Here is a 19216-nt window from a genome sequence, read left to right on the forward strand (position 1 = left end):
GCGCCCCCCCCGCCCCCTCAGCGAGGCTCCTCCCCCTCGGCGGGGCTCCTCCCTCTCGGTGGGGCTCCTCCCCCTCGGCGAGGCTCCTCCCCCTCGGTGGGGCTCCTCCCCTTCTGTAGGGCCCCGCCCCCTCGGTGGGGCCCTCCCCCTCGGTGGGGCTCCTCCCCTTTGATGGGGCTCCTCTCCCTCGGTGGGGCCCCTCCCCTTCTGTGGGCTCCGCCCCCTCGGTGGGGCCCCTCCNTCCCCTTCGTGGGCTCCGCCCCCTCGGTGGGGCCCCTCCCCTTCTGGGGCCCCGCCCCCTCGGTGGGGCTCCTCCCCGTCCCACGTGCTCTTGTGCCCACGTGCCGCTCTCCGCGCCCAGAGACCGTGCCCCCAACACGGCCTGCCGTGGGATCTTCTCTGCACATGGCCTCCGTGACTGAACTGAAAACCCCTGGGACAGACACGGACGTCCCTCATCCCTCCTGCAGCCCTGACGCTCTCCTCCCTCGGCCGCAGGCCCATTTGTCCAGCGGAGTCCAGAGAACAGCACCCGCTGCACCTGCTCCCCGCGCCAGTGAAGAATTGTTCTAAGCCGCAGGGTCACGTGCACCTAGACGGGCAGGTGTGAGGGCTTATTTCTCTGGGTGCGGCCCTGACGGGGCACTGCCACACGGGCGCGGAGGCGTGAAGCTCCAGGACCTGCCGCCCCACAGGCTCCCTGCCTCCTGCCGCCCGGTTTCCAGCCCGCCCCGCCCCGCACACGGGACCCGCCACGAGGGAAGGTGGCACCCGGTGTGTTCGTTTTCTCTTCCCGCGCTAACAAATCCTGGCAAACGTGACGCCTTAAACCAATACAAACGTATCATCTTACAGTTCCGGAGGCCAGAAGCCTAAAATGGGTCTCACTGGCCTGAAATCAGAGTCCACGGCCGTGTTCTTTCGGGAGCTTTCCTGGTCTCCTCCAGCGTCTGGGGGCCGTCCACGCCCCTCAACCCGGGCCCTCCCACGGTCACGGTCACGGCCAGCGCCCGCCGGCTGCGTCTCCCAGCTCACACGTCTCACTCTGCTGCCTCTTGCACACGTAGGGACCCTGTGATTGCACCGGGAACCCAGGGTCCCTGGCTGAACCCTCTCTGCCCCGGCCTCACGGGTTCTGGGGCTTAGGATGTGCTTGTCTTCACTACTGCGCCCCCCACACAGGAAGGGGCTCCCCGGGTGGTGCTGTGACCCAGGAGACTTTGACCTCTCCGGGTCGGCTGGGTGGCCTCTGGGGCCTCACCACGTGGCATCTGTGCAGCCAGGGAGCCAAGGGCCTAAGGACCCAGGGAAGGCCCGTTGCAGGAACTGGGGGTCCCACTCTGAGCAGATAGGTGGGGACTGGTCTTCTGTAGGAGGTTTAGTCCAGAAGCAGCATTTCTGCGGCCCCGCGAAGCCCGCAACGGAAATATNGGCTAAGTGGGACCGGGGGTGTCGCAGCCAAAAGCCAGGCGAGGTGTCAGGGCGCCAGGGGCCTGACATTCAGCGACTGCAGGGGTGGCCCCCGGCCCCACAGCCCGGCATCTCCGAACACGGTGAAGCGATTCTTCATCACTTCAAGACCCCGAAGTCAGGAATCATGGGAGCCGGAGGGGACAGCATCGAGTCTGCCCCTCCTGCCAGAGGAAGCCACCACCCCCTTTACGGAAGCCACAAGGCGGTCCAGGGCCACGGGGCAGGTAACGGTGGGTTGGGGCTGACGCCCCCCCTTCCTGCGTCTTCCTTGATAACCACCCTAGGGAAAGGCCGAGCCGGAGGCGGGACCTGGGCCCCCTACTTCTTGTCGGGGCCTGCAAGCCTCCTCTCCTGCCGCTTTAGCCTGGGGTGGGGGGGCCCAGTCCAGCAGTGCTGGGGGCTCAGGCTGGAGCACGGAGAGCCCACCGGCCTGCACCCTCATCCCCGGCTCGCCGCAAAGCTCTGCCAACTGCTCACCGTCTCTGAGCCTTGGCCTCCCCGCCAGAGAATGGAGGTGATAACCCCCACCTCACAGGGGAGCCCAGGGTCTCCCTGAGCCCCTCCTTCCCCCCCCCTTTCTCCTCTTCCTCCTCCTCGCCCAAGCCAAGCCAAATTGATTTTCCTAATCAGCCTCGCTAATTTCCTGTCCCGGCAGCGTCCAGAAGCAAAATGCCTTGCTGTTCGGCCGCGGTCCGAGCTTCCTGTGGTCTTCCCGTGTGGGCCACATACCAACAGGGCGGGCGGGGAGCGGGGTCAGCCCGGGGACCCTGGCCAGCCCCGGCCCATTGTGGTGGCGCAAACGGTTTAATTATTAACTCTTTCTCCAATGCAGTCAGCCTCCCACGCACATTCATGAGATACTAACCCCTTCAGCTCGTTCAACATAACTCGGCCGCCCACATTACAAGAAGACCAGCATACTTGGGTTCTGACTCACTCACGAACACGATATTTAATGCCTTTCCAGGGTGATTTATCATCAGGAATCACATACGCTCTGGATGTCAACAGCTCCCCAGCCAGCTCGGCCCCCTCGGCGCCCTGTGGGCCGCTCCTGCCCTGGGCCGCTCCTTGTCTCTAGTCCCTGCCTCTCACCCGGACTCGGCGCTTCTCTGCAGGGCCCCCCAGCCTCGCCTGGACAACAGCCTGCGACCGCAGCCCCTGACACCAATCTAGTCCTTCCCTCCCCGCCCCCACTCTTAAGCACCCCTAAATCCCAAGGGAAGTCCCAAGTTTCTCCCTTCTTCTGGGAGCGCGGCTGGTGCGACCGGGAAAGGCCATTCCTTTACCCTCACCGATCCCTTGATGAAGCGCAAATATTCTGGCCGCTCAGCACGCTCTGACCCCCCGGCCCTTGCTCATGCCCTCCAAGCTCCCCAGGATGTGTGGCACCAAACTTCATTCCTCGTCTGGTTTTGGAGACCTTGCAGCAAGGGTGGCTCCAGCTAGATGCGGGCAGCATCCTGCCCTCTCCAGCTTCCTCCCCGGAACCTGACACGGAATTGGTCACGTACGCAGCAGAAGCGAGGTGACATCCTTGGCGTGTCCGTCTCCTGTGGCCGCTGTGACAGGTGACTACAAACCGGGTGCCTTAAAACAACAGGGATTTAGGAGCTGGGTGGCTCAGTTGGTTAAGTGTCCAACACTTAGTTTCTGCTCAGGTCATGATCTCACAGTTATGGGAGATGTATTTAAAAAAAAAAAAGAAAGAAAGAAAACAGGGATTTGAGCCGCTTGGGTGGCTCAGTCGGTTAAGCATCCAACGCTTAGCTTCCACTTGGGCCAAGATCTCATGGTTCATGGGATCCAGCCCCACATTGGGTGTTGCACTGACAGTGCAGAGCCTCCTGAGGATTCTCTCTCTCTCTCTCTCTCTCCACGCCTCTTCTGCTCATGTTCTCTATAAATGAATGAATGAATGAATGAATGAATGAATGAATGAACGAACAAATTTTTAAAAAAGAACAAGGATGGGGCGCCTGGGTGGCTCAGTCAGTTGAGCATCCAACTTCGGCTCAGGTCATGATCTCACAGTCTGTGGGTTCGAACCCCGCATCAGGCTCTGTGCTGACAGCTCGGAGCCTGGAGCTGCTTCGGATTCTGTGTCTCCCTCTCTCTCTGCTGCTCCCCTGCTTGTGCTCTGCCTCTCTCTGCTTCTCAAAAATAAATAAACATTAAAATAATAATAATAAAAAGAACAGGGATTTATTTTCTCACAGTTCTGGGGGCTAGAAATGCAAACCCAAGGCGCCAATCGGCAGGGCCACGCTTCCTCTGCAGGACCTACAGCCAGACCCGTCCCCGTCTCTGGGCTTCTCCGGTTGCAGATCATCTTAGGCCTGTAGACGTGGCCCCCCAGCCTCTGCCTGCTCGTCATCCGGGGTTCTGTCTGTCTTGTCTGTGGGCACGTTGTCCAATCTCCCCTCTGCTTATGAAGACACCCATCCCCGGATGAGGCCCACCCACATGACCTCATCTTACCCGGATTATACCTGCAAATATCCTAGGCCCAAAGAAGTCACATTCACAGGCCCAGGGCTTCCAACCCGAGCCTCTGTTTGGAGCACAGAGTGTACCCACAATATTAGTCCTGTATCTGCCCGGGCCTAGTTTTCTTATCGCCACCAGATAATGCCACCCCCCTCCACCCGGGGTTACCACGCAGTAAGGAAGGTGGAACCCAGCCACTTCCTGCCACAGATTTCTCAACCTTTTTCTGTCAAGACCCACAAGACATTCTTGCAGGGATAACTTCAGGCCCCCATGCTGCTCCCTCACCTGTTCCCTCTTGCTCTATCCAGAACGTGCACCCCAGTGAGGGTGGCGATATTACATAGCAAAACCTGGCGTCAGTGCTTATTTATATATTTTTTTAAATGAAGGTATCATCAGGGCACCTGGGTGGCTCAGTCAGTTGAGCATCTGATTCTTGATTTCAGCTCAGGTCGTAATCTCACGGTTCGTGGGATCGAACCCCGCATCAGGCTCTGTGCTGGTGGCCTGCTTGGGATTATCTCTTGCTCTCTCTTTGCTCCTTCCTCTCTCTCTTTCCTTCCTCTCTCTCAGAGTAAATAAGTAAATAAAAGGGGTACCTGGTGGCTCAGTCTTGGGTGGCCTACTTTGGCTCAGGTCATGATCTCACGGTTCGTGAGTTTGAGCCCCACATTGGGCTCTGTCCTGACAGCTAAGAGCCTGGAGCCCTTCCCCCACTCATACTGTCTCTCTCTGTCCCTCAAAAAAATGAATAAATGTTAAAAAAAAATAATAAATAAACATGAGGAAGGGAGGGAGGGAGGGAGGGAGGAAGGAAGGAAGGAAGGAAGGAAGGAAGGAAGGAAGGAAAAGAAAATTAAGGAATCATTGGCAAACTTTGCCATTTTGGCAAACAACTTGCTTGAAATATGGGTTGTTCTTAAACAATCAAGAACCACAGGCTCCTGGGTGGCTCAGTCAGTTAAGCATCTGACTTCAGCTCAGGTCATGATCTTACCATTTGTGAGTTCAAGCCCCGCGTCGGGCTCTGTGCTGACAGCTCAGACCTTGGAGCCTGCTCCACAATCTGTGTCTCCCTCTCTCTCTGCCCCTCCCCTGCTAGCTCGCTTGCTCTCTCACTCTCTCTCTCTCTCTCAGATAAATAAATGTTTAAAAACAAAACAAAACAAAACCAACAATCAAGAACCATCAGTTTAGGTAGAGCCCAGTTACTGAGCAAGCATCCGCACCCCCTTCCTCCCACACAGCCCAGGGTGGCAGAGCGGTTTCCTGAGGGCTCAAGTCTGGGGTCTGACGGCCCAGCCGAATCCCAGCCCCCTATTAATCAGCTGCACAGCCACAGACAAGTCGTGTCCGCGATCTGAGCCTCGGTTTCTCTCCCATGACATAAGCACCCTCATCCCGGCCCTTCGAGGATGGAGTGGAAGATGCTGGGGACACGGCATGCACCTGGCAGACCCCATGGGCCGGCACCTGTCACCTGCTACAGGTACGCAATCCGTCCCCTGCCTGGTAGACACTCCCACATGAAGCCCAATGTCAAGGCCAGAGGTACTCTCTTCAGCACCTGAAGGCCTCGCTACATTCAACAAGACACTATTTGCTGAGCGTTTTCAGGGCCCCCTGAGGCTCCGTAAAGCCACCAGAGTCCAACCCTCCACCCTTAGAGGTTGGAGCTCAGGGACCCGGCTCTCAGAAGACTCAACAATGCACAGAGCTGACACCCAGCCAAATCCAGACAATGACTCCCTGCCGGCCTCTCCTCCCCCAGACATCCCCCTGCTGGGGGGTGTTGAGATTTTGGGGAGCTCTGCAGTCGTAACCCCAGCCTCGGTTTCCTAGTTGGGCCAAGACAGCAGACATGTTTCTAACTCAAGTGAATTCAAACTGATTTGCTCTGAAAATGCCAGGGGAGGTTTTGAAAATTCGAAGACTCCGGGTGGTTGAGAATTCTGCACTCGGCAGCTCAGACACTCTGCCTTCGGCACCTTGCGCCNCAGCGTTCCTCTGCCCAGAATCTGTTTTTCAAGCACAAAAGAGATAACGCTGCTCACTTCTTTTCTTCTTTCATTTCCCTCCCTCATGTGCCTAGAATGCTCTCTGCATCTCCGTGTCCCGTGTTACTTCCATTGACATTGCACGAAACTGGAGACTTTTGGAAGACTTGATACGAACGAACACAAGGAGAGAGGAGCGAACATCTTACTTACAAGTTCACGTTTGGCCGATGGGAAGCGGTCCTGGAGCACCAGCTGTATTTCCCAGAAATACTGCTGCACAATTATTCACCACGTTCCTTCATTAGCACACACTCAGCGTCACGCGTGCTGGAATTTTTCATGCTCTTCCTAGCCCACTTCATTACCAGTATGGGATTTTCTGCCGGCGGGCGTGGCTGGGTTCTGCTTTGCAGGTGAGGGAATTTGTTCCCGTTCACGAAAACAAAAACAAAAACATTGTTTTTCTCATTCTGTCGATGGGAAAGTGAACAGACACACAAAAAGGCGGATTTCCGAACACGGGTGACTCTGGCGCACCTGTAGAGCTGATGTCCCTGGAGTGGCACCTGACAGGGGTGGGCAAGATGAAACCAGGTTCCCCCCCCGCCCCGGGGACCCACTGTCACACCTGGGAACACGAACACAGCTGCTTGCTGCCTGGAGGTGTCCTGCCGGCCGAGCCCTGGTCAGTGACCAGGGCTGACACGGGAGTCCCCGAAATGCACAGGAAGGGCCTTTCCCTCCATGTTCAGGTGCTCCCTTAGAGGGGTGGCGTCCTTCCTGGCCCCGGATTCCTGGCAGTAACGGGCACTTTCTAGAAGCCGAGGCAGATTCCGGACGCGGATCACCTTCAGCTACTCACTGACCAGCGTTAAATCAGAGCAGCTGATTTTGGGTCCTGAATTCCTGAGTTTGGAATCAGAGAACTGACAGGCTATAGCCCCACAGTGTCTCAGAAAAAGGTATCCTCAGCTCTGGATTTCTCCATGGATCTTGCTTTGCTGAAGCCCGTCCCCCCCGGGCTACAACGTCTCTGCCCCCCAAACCGTGAAGGCCCCTCAGCAGTACTGACTTTCCAGGACCCGAGCAATCGTGGGACAACTTTCCCCCAAATGCCCTGCCCCCACCCCCATCTCTGTGGGTACAGAGCAGGCACCCCTGTGACCCCAGGAGCCACTCCCTGAAGGGGTCCCCTAGGAAACAGACACCTCTGGACCCTCAGGGGCTCCGAAGGCAGGCTTTTAAAACCCTCCAGAAACTGGAGGCGGGTAATCTAACCCTCGCTGATAAGCGCTCCCGGCACTGTCCTTTGCCCAAATACAATGGTCCTCATTAGCTTTCACTCGGGGCTTTGAACTCCGCACAAAACCCTGCCCTCCCGCCCTCCCCCCACAAAGTCAGCATTTCCTTTGTGGGCTCTTGTTAAGGTGTTTATAATGGAGCCTTTTTTCTGCTCCGTACTCTCACCCTCTAAGTGAAATCATAGTCAAGGAGGATGTTCNTCTGAAAGGCTGGCAGGAGCAAGCTGGGAAAGGGGTTCCTGGCACAGCCCTCCCCCTGACCCCGACCCACCCACAGGCTACAAGGTATGTTCCAGCACATCACTGGGGGGCTGAATGACTCACATGCAAAATGCCTTTGTCCCTCAGAAGTCATGATGAGCTGTCCCGCTCACCCACAGAATTTGATTTCATCCTTGGACTTGCTGGCCTCTCTCGCTAATGATTTTATGGTGGGTACTGAGTCCCAGAGAGGGGGTGGGGCAGCTCCCGGGGGAAAAGAGGCCATACAGAGAGTCCCCCTCCCCTCCAGACAGGTGAGCATCAGGAGTGGTGCAGGTGGGGGTGGGGGGTGGGACGGGGACACCGTCTAAAGTTAGCCCTTCCCTCTCCCCGGGGCGCCCCGGGGGCTCAGTCAGCTGAGTGTCTGACTTTGGCTCAGGTCATGATCTCGCAGTTTGTGAGTTGAGCCCCACATCAGGCTCTGTGCTGACGGCTCGGAGCCTGGAACCGGCTTTGGATTCTGTGTCTCGCTCTCTCTCTGCCCCTCCCCCACTCGCGCTTTCTCTCTCGCGCGCGCGCGTGCGTGCTCTCTCTCTCTCAAAAATAAATAAACGTTTTTAAAAAGTTAGCCCTCCATCCCTGTGCCCCCCACCCGCAGGCCTCCACTCTCCATCACGCTCCTCGTGGCCCGGCCGGGGCCCAGTCTGGTCAGCACAGAAGAGAAGCGACAGGTGCCCAGGCAATGGCCCTGCCCCACCCGGCCGTAGAACAGCAGGCACCGCGTGCTGCGCCTCTGTGGACATTTCTTCCTGGTCAGATGCAGGCATCGAGGCCCTAGACCAGCTCAAAAGGTCCCCTGTGCGGGCACATGCATTCTTTAAAAGAGAGAACTTGTAAACCCAAGTGAATACTTACCCAATAGGCTTTCGGGCTGTGCCATGGCGCGGGATGACGTCACAGGGACAGTTTGGAAGAAGCCACGTTGAAGCCGGCTGCCCCTCAGCCCTCTCTGCTCAGCTGTCCTGGTTTTCACAGCGGCTTCCCCTTCCCACCCAGCACATTCCATGGGCCCCACGCCTCTCGGTCGGCTCTATGTCAGTGCTGCCAGAACGTCCTCGGGGGTTGAGGCAAGAGCAGAGTGCTGCCTATAAACCTGTGCGTTTGTGCAACCGGGGCCCCCTGTGTCCTGGGGGCCTCCGAGCCCCATGCCTGCCCACGCTCAGGAAGCACGCCTCCCGTGGCCTGTCTGTGGCACAGCCTACTGATTCAATCAACACAACCAGTGCAGCTAAGAATTGTTCAGTGCAGCCCAGATCGGCCGCTCTCTGTGCGTGGCCTGGGGTCCCCCTGGATTGTATCATCTTAGTTCTTCACCGAGCTCTTGTCCAAGCGAGTAGGCCGTGTGTAATGGGATCACAACAGCTCCCGGGGACTTTTCTCCAGAGCTGCGCCTACTGCAAGCAGATCCAGGACGGGGAGGAGGAGGAGGAGGGCCCATGATACGAGTAAAGTATTTCCAACAGACTTTCTCTAGGTTTGTTTGTTTGTTTATTTATTTATTTATTTCTAGGAGAGAGAGAGAGAGAGAGACAGCGTGAGCAGGGGAGGGTCAGAGAGAGAGGGAGACACAGACTCTGAAATAGGCTCCAGGCTCCGAGCTGGCAGTCAGCACAGAGCCCGACGTGGGGCTCGAACCCACAAACTGTGAGATCATGACCTAAGCGAAAGTCGGACGCTTAATCGACTAAGCCACCCAGGCGCCCCACTAGGTTTGTTTTTAGTAGAAGAGTGTATCCAACGTGTGCTTAACACCTATTTTATAAGGGGATGCTTCTCATCCTGTATACGGGCAACTTTTCACCAAGTCTATTCTGAAGCGCAAGGTGTCTCTGCAGGGAAAATGGAGCAGAATTTAAGGAACAGCAAGACCTCAGCTAAAAATCTTACCAGAGGTCAGGGGCGCCCAGGGGGCTCAGTGGGTTCAGCATCCGACTCCGGCTCAGGTCATGATCTCACAGTTGGTGGGATGGAGCCCCGCGTCGGGCTCTGAGCTGACAGCGCAGAGCCTGCTTGGGATTCTGTGTCTCCCTCTCTCTCTGCCCCTCCCCCTTTTGTGCTCTCTCTCACTCGCTCTCACTTTCTCTCTCAAAATAGAAAAGTAAACACTTAAATATATATATGTTACCAGAGGTTAGGGCAGCCTCAGGTCTATATCATGAGGGCACCATCTGCCCACGGGGCTGAGCGTACACAAGCCTTATAATGTGGTGCCACACACCAGCATCCAACACCACGATGATTCCTCAGGCTGTCGATTGTTCTGGCTTCCTGCTTCTTTCTCTGCTTTCCCTCCCCCTGCCCACTAGCTGGAAGATGAGGGAAAATGCAAAACCATTGGTGTCCCAGGGAAAGACCCTGAAAGAATGCACCAGTCTGCTGTTTGGAACGGACTTGTCTCTCCTTGACCAAGCTCTCAGTATAGGCACTGCGCCAGTGCGGGGGGCCCCATGCCCAGCACCAGCCTGGCCCCTGAGCAGTCACAGGGAATATTTCAAGTGCATCTCCTAAGTCAGGAGATGTCTCCTAATATTTCAAGTGCATCATCACCCTAAGGCAGTCTCATTCAGTGGTTCTCAACCAGGGGTGATTTGGGTAATGTCTGGAGACATTTTTGCTGGTCACAATGGGAGAAGGGTGCTATTGACATTTGCATAGAGGCCAGGGACTCTGCTAAGTCTCCTTCGAGGCAGAGGCTAGCCCCCCACAACAAAGATAATTATCTGTTCTTGGGGCGCCTGGGTGGCTCAGTCAGCTAAGCATCTGACTTCGACTCAGGTCATGATCTCCCGCGAACAGCTCAGAGCCTGTAACCTGCTTTGGATTCTGTGTCTCCCTCTCTCTCTGTCCCTCCCCTGCTCATGCTCATGCTCTGTCTCTGTCTCTCAAATCAATGTTAAAAAAAATTTTTTTTAAAGAATTATCTGTTCTAGTTGAGTTGAGGAGATAAGGTGAGGTGAGCACACCCCATCCCAGCCACAGCGGCTCGGGGAAGAGGGAGGTGAGCTTCTGCACCCTAGTGCCGCTCTCTCCAGCGGAGGCAGGAAGGCTGAGCCGTGCCCACGGGCTTCTTCCGCCCCCTCCTCTCTCAGACATGAAATCTCCTGCTCTCACAGCTTTAAATTAGGAATATTTGGTGGTATGATCATGTATGTTTAAAACCAAACAGAAATTTCCCGTTCTCCAGCACAAAATAAAATTCGAGTTTATAAAAGGGCCTGTAAAATCTCATAATCAAGCCCATTAGCCAAGCAAAATGCTCCGCTTTGCCTCCGTGGTGTTTAGCTTTCTTTTCTCAGCATCGCTTCATTAGCGCGCTTTTAATGGATTTCTTCCAGCCTGCTTCTCAAAATTGCTTAGAAAGAAAACACGCGACTTTAAAGTACAAGATACAAGGGAAACACCCCTCCCCCTCTAAAGATGGAGGCCCTGGGAGAGCGGAGAGTGGGGTCATGGAAATACAGTGGGGCCCCCAGACACCAGGTCTTACTGGAGTGCTGGGATCTTCCACTGCGTTTTTGCTCCCTGGCCTCATTGCTGGCCTCGCTATTTTCCAGCTCTTTGCTGCTTCAGAAGACCAGATTTTCTTGATTAATAACAAAAGGTTTTGTTGGGCTCAGAGCTGTTTCCCACCATCTCTATGCAAACCCCGGCGACACAAACCGTGTACATTAGCATTTCAAGGCACTTCCTATTACGGACGGTAAGAAAAGCCCCTCTTGGTGGGTAAAATCCATTTTGTCCTCTCTTGTGACATCTGTTCTAACTTTTAAAGCCAGAAAAGGAAACCAGATAATGCCAGAGCCCTTTGATTTACAGCGCTTGCCCTTCGGATGCCTCAGCGCGCTGAGAGCCCCAAGTCTTTCTGGACGAACACAGATTCCCTTCACGCAGGAGAGGACTCCGGAAGTCGTTCCGAACTCGTTCAAACTTTCAATTGTCTTTTTCATGATTTCTTGACTACGTGTTCAATCACTTCTAAAACTCACAAAGCTGGGGATCTTAAAACCTCACGTTTTTGAGAGAAACATGGAAATGCTTATTGCCGCCACTGCTATGGTGTTTCATGTCAGTTACCTGCCCCCCCCCCACCCCCCACCAGAGCTGGGTCAGCAAGGCTTAGGCCCTGGGAGGCAGCCACGAAAAGCAGGGTNCAAATTCATGGAGGCAACTGAAATACGTCTACAAATATGGAGGAAAAACCCCACAAGGGATAGGATGATTAAAAAAAAAAAGGGGAGAGACAGAAGCCCATCACATGGCTGCCTCCTCCTCCCATCTGCACTGGGAGCTCCGGGGTCCCTCACACTGGTCATCCCCGAAAACAAAGCAGAAGGCAGATTCCAGCCGGTTTTCCATTCACTATTCATTCAGGGGTCCATCCGCTCCATATGCATTCAGCCAACTGCTGTGTTCAATCAGGGCCCTCTCCCAGGATTGACATGGTAATGAAGTCATGGTGCTGCTCCGTGAAAAGGCCGCCCCAAATATGCCCCTCAAATCCACCCCTTTCACCCCATTGAGGCCCGAAAATTATCTCATAACATCGCCACATCTGTGCACAGGGCCCCTGCCTTTTGGAGCCGGGCGTGTTTATGACTGTGCCTCCCACGCAGCCTCCCTCCTCCGGCCCCTTCCCGCAGCCCCTGCTCCGAAGAGGCTCCCTGGAAGCCCTGAGGCCTGATGCTGGGCCCCAGGAACTGCCAGGAATCTCGGGGCCATTTACAGGTGGGCTGCGGAGGCAGAACTAAGCCAGGTGAACTTGCCGTCAGAGAACCTTACGATGAGTGCAGGGAGGAAGCCAGACCAACGACGGGGGGGGTTGTGCGAGGTCTGGGAGGGGGGAGAGTTGTGTGGATGCGCTTTGCTCAGACTTGAGCAAATGACATTTGCTCAACTAATAAGGATATTTGAACTTTATTTAAACTGGCCCAGGTCAATAAAATCTAAGGGGAAGCAGGGAGGTTGGGGGATTTATACAGAGACTACACCATCTGCAACTGATATGTGTTCTGCTTGATACAATGATTTCATTTAATTTGATCTGACATTTAAGAGCCTTTTTTGGAAGAGAAAATGAATATTTCTATATTCTATTTGCAATAACCTCACCTGACTCTGCACAGAGCCAAGAAGAATAAATGTCACATTCGTTGTAACCCGTTGTGGGACTTCCCGGAGAAGGGGGCGGGGGTGGCGAGGAGGGCAGGGCGGAGGTCTTCAGGGAACGTTTCCAGGGCGTACCTGAGGACCGTGTTGGCTCTGAGCACCCAGGTTCGTTCTGTTTTGTTCCCCCTGTCCAAATTCAAGTGATGGTTTGGATAAAGAGCTCTTGGCCACGTATGAGATGGAGTCGTGGCCTCCAATGGGGACTGGAGAGTGGCCTGTTCAGACAGGCGACCAGGAAGCCAGGCTTCTATCTCAGGGCAGCAGAGACATGAAGCCAACATGGCCCCAGCCCTTCCCCAACACCCCCTTCCCTCTTCAACACTTGTCAGAGGCCTTTAGGTCAAGAGTTAACTGTTCTGACATCACGGGCAAACATATGTTCCTTCCGTCATCCTTGAAAAGGGAGCTCGCAGCCTGCTCACCTGAGGGGTTGCAGCCCCAGGGGACAAAACAGCAAGAGGTCGAGGTCTTTGGTGGTCACCTCACTCCCCTGGGCCTCTGCCCGGAACATGGGGATGAGACCCACACAGGACGCGCCTCACAAGTGTCTCCTAGCTGGGCTCACCTGGGGCACCACACACAGCTGCCTCCTGACACCACATTCTCGGAACCATTCAGCCCCCAGGTCAGCCTCCACTCGGCAGCCCGCCAGGCTTCCAAAGCTGTGCCCCGCGGACTCAGGGCCAGACAGGCGGCTTGATCTCTCACTTCTCACCCCGACAACCGTTGTCAGAAGACACATCACTGTTGTCAAGCCACCCAGCCGGCAGTACTTTGTTCCAGAAGACCTAGCAACCCAGTACAGTGCAGGGCCAAGGGGGCCTGTTTCCGGGGGTCGGGGGAGTGCCCTCACTTCAGAACCAGGCCCTCCTGAGTACTTTCGAACCCAGAAATCCCAGCCCTCCTTCCAGGGCCTGAGCAGGCCTCCTTGCTGGGCGCGTCCCAGGCTGGAGGACCCTCAAGACCAGAAGATCTGCTTTTGGTGGGGTGTGGGTCAGGAGTTCCGTTCCAGGGCTGGGTGTGCACAAGCCGCTTGCCGGGTCCTTTATGACTACACAGACCCAAGGGCGGGGGGGGGGACCGTGGGCCAAGGGACCTTGCCACCCCCTTGCCCTGGGGCCCCTGAACAACAGAAGTGGGTCCGCCCTTCTAATCGTGCACCTTTCACAGCGACCCCCCACCCCCACCCCAGGGAGCAGAGTCAGGGCAGAGGGAGGAACCAGGCTTCACAGGTGCTTCCATGGTGACAGGAGACTACGGACCCAGAAGAAAGTCCTCATTCCCAGCTTCCCCGACTTACCCCCCTGGTTTATCGCTTCCTCAGGGCCCACTTTCGCTCACCCTGCAGCCGGGCCCTCAGGCACGCAGGCAGTGCTGGTCTGGGGCTGCGGGAAGCCAACCTCCCGCAACCCCAACAAGCCTGAGCTTCGTCCCCGGGGCTGGGGGTCCTCCCCACAACGCCCTCCGTGGAAGGGCACCTCCCTAGCTGAGGTGCGCGTGTCCAGTACCGCCCGGCGCCTCTGCAGACAGCGGGAACCGGGAGCGGAGAGCCGTCTCCTCCCCAGACTCTGCTGTCAGGGCCACGCACACGGCAGCCACACCACAGGCCACGCAGGGCGCGGTGCGGGCTCCTCTGAGGCCACGAGCAGCGCTGGGTTCACCAGCAGCCCCTCCTCCCCTGCTCGTCCCCACCACCTGCCAGGTCCCGACCCACCGAGCAGGGCCCACAGACCCAACGGCCACGGAGGGCCCGAGGTGGGTCCAGGGCACCCACAGGCAGGCTCTCTCCGGGTATTGGCATCACCTCGAGGCGGGAGCGCTGAAGCACCCTGGCGACTGGCGTCGTCTCCCCAAATCATCAGCTCCGTCCCCTTCTTCCCCGGGTCCGACAGCTCACACCCGAGCCCGGTCCCACCGCAAGAGTCTCACCCACCCCTCGTCCATCTTCACCCGTGGGAAAACCTCGCTGCACCCAAGGAGCACAGGGGTCCGCGGCGCTGCAGACGGGCCGTGGGGAAACTCGGGGGACGTCTTCCCAGGTGGGGGAGACCACACGTCTTAGACCTGCAGTCCCCTCCTGGACCCTCAGAACCACGCCTAGTAGACCAAGTGCTGTCGCACACCATCGTGTTGGGGGACTTTCCTGGACGGTCCGAGACCACGAAACCCATCGTCAGGCGGGCCGGAATTATTTCTTGGATGCTAATTTACCAGTGTTTTTATTTTGTTTTTTGCTTTGCCATTTTATGACCTTCCTAAATCATTGCCCATTGCTTCTGCAGAAGTCCAGCTCATAAGAGCCAAACAGTGTGTGCCCTGTAGTCTCATTATAAAGCCTATTTATCTTCCTCAAATATCCCAGAGCAGTAAACCTAAAAATATTATCCAGTTATTTTGGCTGGAGTTAACAATAGCCTTTCCACAGCATTTAGCTTCCTCATCTCTTTGACCCGCGTTTAAAGGAAAAAACACACGTACACATCACTCTGAAGATGTCCTTCTTGGAAAAATGTCACATAATCATTACTTTCCTTCTTCCTGTCAATATCTTTCCTCTCCCGGGGCAATCGGTGCCTTCTAGTTCCCGAGTCCCCTTCCCCAGGGTCCCCTGCCTTTCCTGATGGTCCCCTTCCAATGTATTTATACCTGTGGTTTGACCGCACAACTCACTTACCTCTGGGTCAACCAAACCCAATAGTCGGTCAGCAAGTATTTGTTGAATGATGTACATGGTGTGTGCTTTCCAGAATGCCTCCCCTACCTCCGACCCCGTCCCCTCCCTACCCAGCCTCAAGACTTCCTGTTATGACACTCCCAACTTTTCCAAATTCCTGCGTTCCCACCCTGGCCCCCTTCACAAGCCGCCCATCACTGGTCACTGGAAGGGTCCCAGGGTCGCAGGAACAGAGGAAAGGACTCATACATTGCCAGTTTCTTTTTTCAAACTCATGGTGTATTAATACTTAGCAAAACCATTTGAGCACCTAATAACTCCACCTTAATCGCTCAGTGGGTGCCCACCAACCACGTGCTAAGAAAACCATGCAAGACATAAATAAATAAAGCATGGCGCCCAACCTTGAAGAGCTCCCCATCTGGTGAGGAAAACAAATGTGGATGTGGGGAAAACGTGCACTGGGGGCGAACAGGGTTAGAGCACAGGTGAGCACAGGTGAGTGCGGGAGGGAAGAAGATTCTCCAGAAGTGAGGGGGAGCTTTTTAATGAAGAGCACATATGAGCAGGCCGTTGAAGGATGAGGAAATTGTACCAGAGGGTGGAGAAGGGGGATCAGGCAGAGGGGTCAGGAGAGGCCTGAGCGAGTCTATTTTCTCTACTTCCACCAATGGATCTGCTAAGGAGGCATTGACAGTGAATAGCACAGTGAGACAGCCTAGAGCCAGGACTAGGGGAGGGTATGGGGGCCTTGAGTGCAAAATTAAAGGGGATGTCAGAAAACTCAGTGGTCAAGATACATCATATTCTAATGCAGTATTTAAGGAATGAAGGGGCACCTGGGTGGCTCAGTCGTTTGGGAATCTGACTTCAGCTCGGGTCACGATCTCACAGTTCGTGGGTTCAAGCCCCGCGTCAGGCTCTGTGCTGACAGCTCAGAGCCTGGACCTGCTTCGGATTCTGTGTCTCCCTCTCTCCCTGCCCCTCCCCTGCTCGTACCCTGTCTCTCTCTGTCTCTCGAAAATAAATGAACATTTAAAAAATAGAAAAATCAAAAGTAATGGTGAACAAAATAATGGATTTTTATATAAAAATAGGATCGGTATTACTGATCTCACCTTTGTTTCTGGCTCATTGTCACTATTGAAATGCAACCCTTTAACTATTCACAGGCTATGGACATTTGTGCACTTGTTTTTGCCATTAATGCCCTTCCCTTTATTTCTGGGGAAAATGAGAGAAAGGGGAAAAAATTACAAGAAGACCATTGGAACCGAAAGCTCATTCATTCCCACCTCGGTCCCCAGCAAACTCTTCTGTCTAGAAACCCCTTCCACCTTTTGGAAAATCAAAGCATTTCTAGCTAAATACCTTCGTTCCAGAGCTGAAAGCTTTCCTTCACGCTGACTACCGTTCAACACCCTTTTCCTCTGTTACTCAAGGAACAAGTAAATGCACAGCCCGGCCCTGGCGGATGTGTGCGCATCCTGCCGGAAGCTGCAAAGCTGGGCAGGAAATTGCAATTACCAAGAAGGCTGGGCTTCAGTAGAAGCAACCAGGCACTGCCCGGTGAACCCGGGCTTATCAAAGGAAGGTGAATGGGACTGAAGCTGGTCGTTAATTGCATTGTAGGTTTCAAAGGAAAAGGAGGAGGCAAAACTAGCTTTGTTGGTGCCTCAGCCTTTTCCCTAAAGGCACAGACAGAAACTCGATAAGCAGTCTCCAGGCAGGTCCACCAAAGCCCCTCCCGTCGGGAATGGAGCCTTCCAGAAAGCCTGCCCAGCATTTCCTCATTACAAGTTATGGTCAAAACCTTTTATCCCCCACCAGGACTCCTTCTTCACTTTTCCAGATAATTATCACTTTGGGTGAAGTTTCTTACTCTTGGATCCTGACCAACGAGTGTACTTATTTTTAGAGTTTAAGGAAGATTTTGCCATTTCTTTGATAGGCTCCAATTTCGGCGTGTTCTAAACAAAACTTACCAGAGGCAACTAAATATTTAAGATGGGCATTTCAGTAAAAGCGACTCAATTCAGTTCGGCAGACAGAACAGGACAACGCAGGGGAGAACCTGGCTGGGGGCGGGGTGGGGGGGGTGCAGAAAGCTACACGGCCTCGAGATCTGCCGTGGGGGCGGACGGGGATGCACCTGTCTGCTATTTACTGGAGTGTCCTCTGGGGTGGCTGGCAGCAGCAGCCGTGGCTGGCCACACACATGAGCTGATTTGCTTTCTGGACCATTGGTTCACTCGTGTGAGCCAGGAGCCTGGGCTCCCCATTCAAAGCCCACAGATGCCTACTGGAGCGGAACATAAAGGGAAAAGCTCAGAGGAAAAGGTTCCTCCCTTCCATGACCCTGAAAGGGACCCAATCATAGCCTGCGGGGCTGGATGGAAAGATTTAGACAAAAATCACAGAAGAGGGAGTACAAAAGGTCACTCTCCGTTTCCATGGCACGATGCAGAGCCCGTTCACCTCAGAGTCAAGAAAGCTGCACCGGAATCCTACTGCAATACACCTGCTGTATTTCTGGGGTCCACTGTGAGCCTCAGAGCCCTCGTCGGGACAAGGGCTGGGGCTGATGGAGTGCCTGACGTGCTCTCCCGCCCATCTCCTGCTCACTGCAACCCCCATTCCCTGGCCAGTGCCTCCTCTTCCACCCCCTCCAAGGAACCCTCCTTCCGGGCTCCGGGATCTCTCTCTGAAGAGTAAATCTCACCCGGTTCCTCTCCTGCTCCAAAATCACCACTGACCACCCACACCAAGTGCCAACCTACAAGGAAGACCCCTGCCCGCGGGGCCAGCTCCACACTCGTGAGCCCTCCAAGATGCCTGCGCGAGGTCCAGGGCTCTTTCCCTGCTTTCCGATTGCCTTCACTGCTTCTCTCTGCTTGAATTCCCAGGCCAGCACTCAAACTACCAAAGGGAAAATACCCGTGCTCAGCTCCGGAGCAAGGACATCAGGTAAATCACCCAAGGCATTTATGACGTTAGGCGTTACCTATCACCACGATGGTCAGCATACTCGCCCACTACACCTGCCGTGTCGTAAAGCCCACCTTCTCAGGGGTCTCGTCTCCCAGCCCCACACTCTCCAGGTGGGTGTCAGCCACGACTCTGGGCTTCCCGGCAGCTAGCTTGCCTCTGTGCTAGAACCTACCGTGCTGCCCTTACACATTTATTCACCTGCCTCGACAAAAAATTTGCATCTTCCATTTTTGCTTCCTGTGCCCCTATTCTAGTAGTTGCCACAGCACAGATGCTCAAATTGAATGAATGAATGAACACATCTATCATATAGTGGGCGCTCAGTTGTTAGTTTATTGTTGAGTCTCTTCTTAAAGATATCTGCCTCTGACACAACTCAGCAGCCCGCTCACCTGGGCTCGCGAGCTCTGAGTTCCTTCAGAACCACTCCTTGTCCAACTGTGTCCTCCCCACCACACCTCTGGCTCACCCCGGTGGAATGTAGGGGTGAATCTGTGTGCCACCTGCTCTCGACTCTCTCCATCCACCCCAAAACACTGACTTTCCCACCACATCTTAGTGCTGACGCTTCCCACCAGCTTGTTCAGAAAGCAGAAGGCTCGATTTCCTCTATAGGTGATGTTCTGTGCGGCCCTTTCAGAAAGTAGGCTTGGGTCTGACTTTCCCGGTCATGGCTCAGCACAGCCTCTCTGCTGTGTGGCTAGTTTGGTTCCTTTTAGCTCTGTAAGAAGAGTGACATGGGCCAGAAGGTCTCATGATGCGCTGCTGCCCCTCCCTCCAAACTTCCTTCCTCGGATGGAAGCTGAGTATTTCTGTGCAGAGCGGGAGATGGGCAGGCTGACACCTTTCGTAATCCT

Source organism: Crocuta crocuta, unplaced genomic scaffold (genome assembly GCF_008692635.1).
Source record: "Crocuta crocuta isolate KB4526 unplaced genomic scaffold, BGI_CrCroc_1.0 scaffold129, whole genome shotgun sequence".
Taxonomy (NCBI): domain Eukaryota; kingdom Metazoa; phylum Chordata; class Mammalia; order Carnivora; family Hyaenidae; genus Crocuta; species Crocuta crocuta.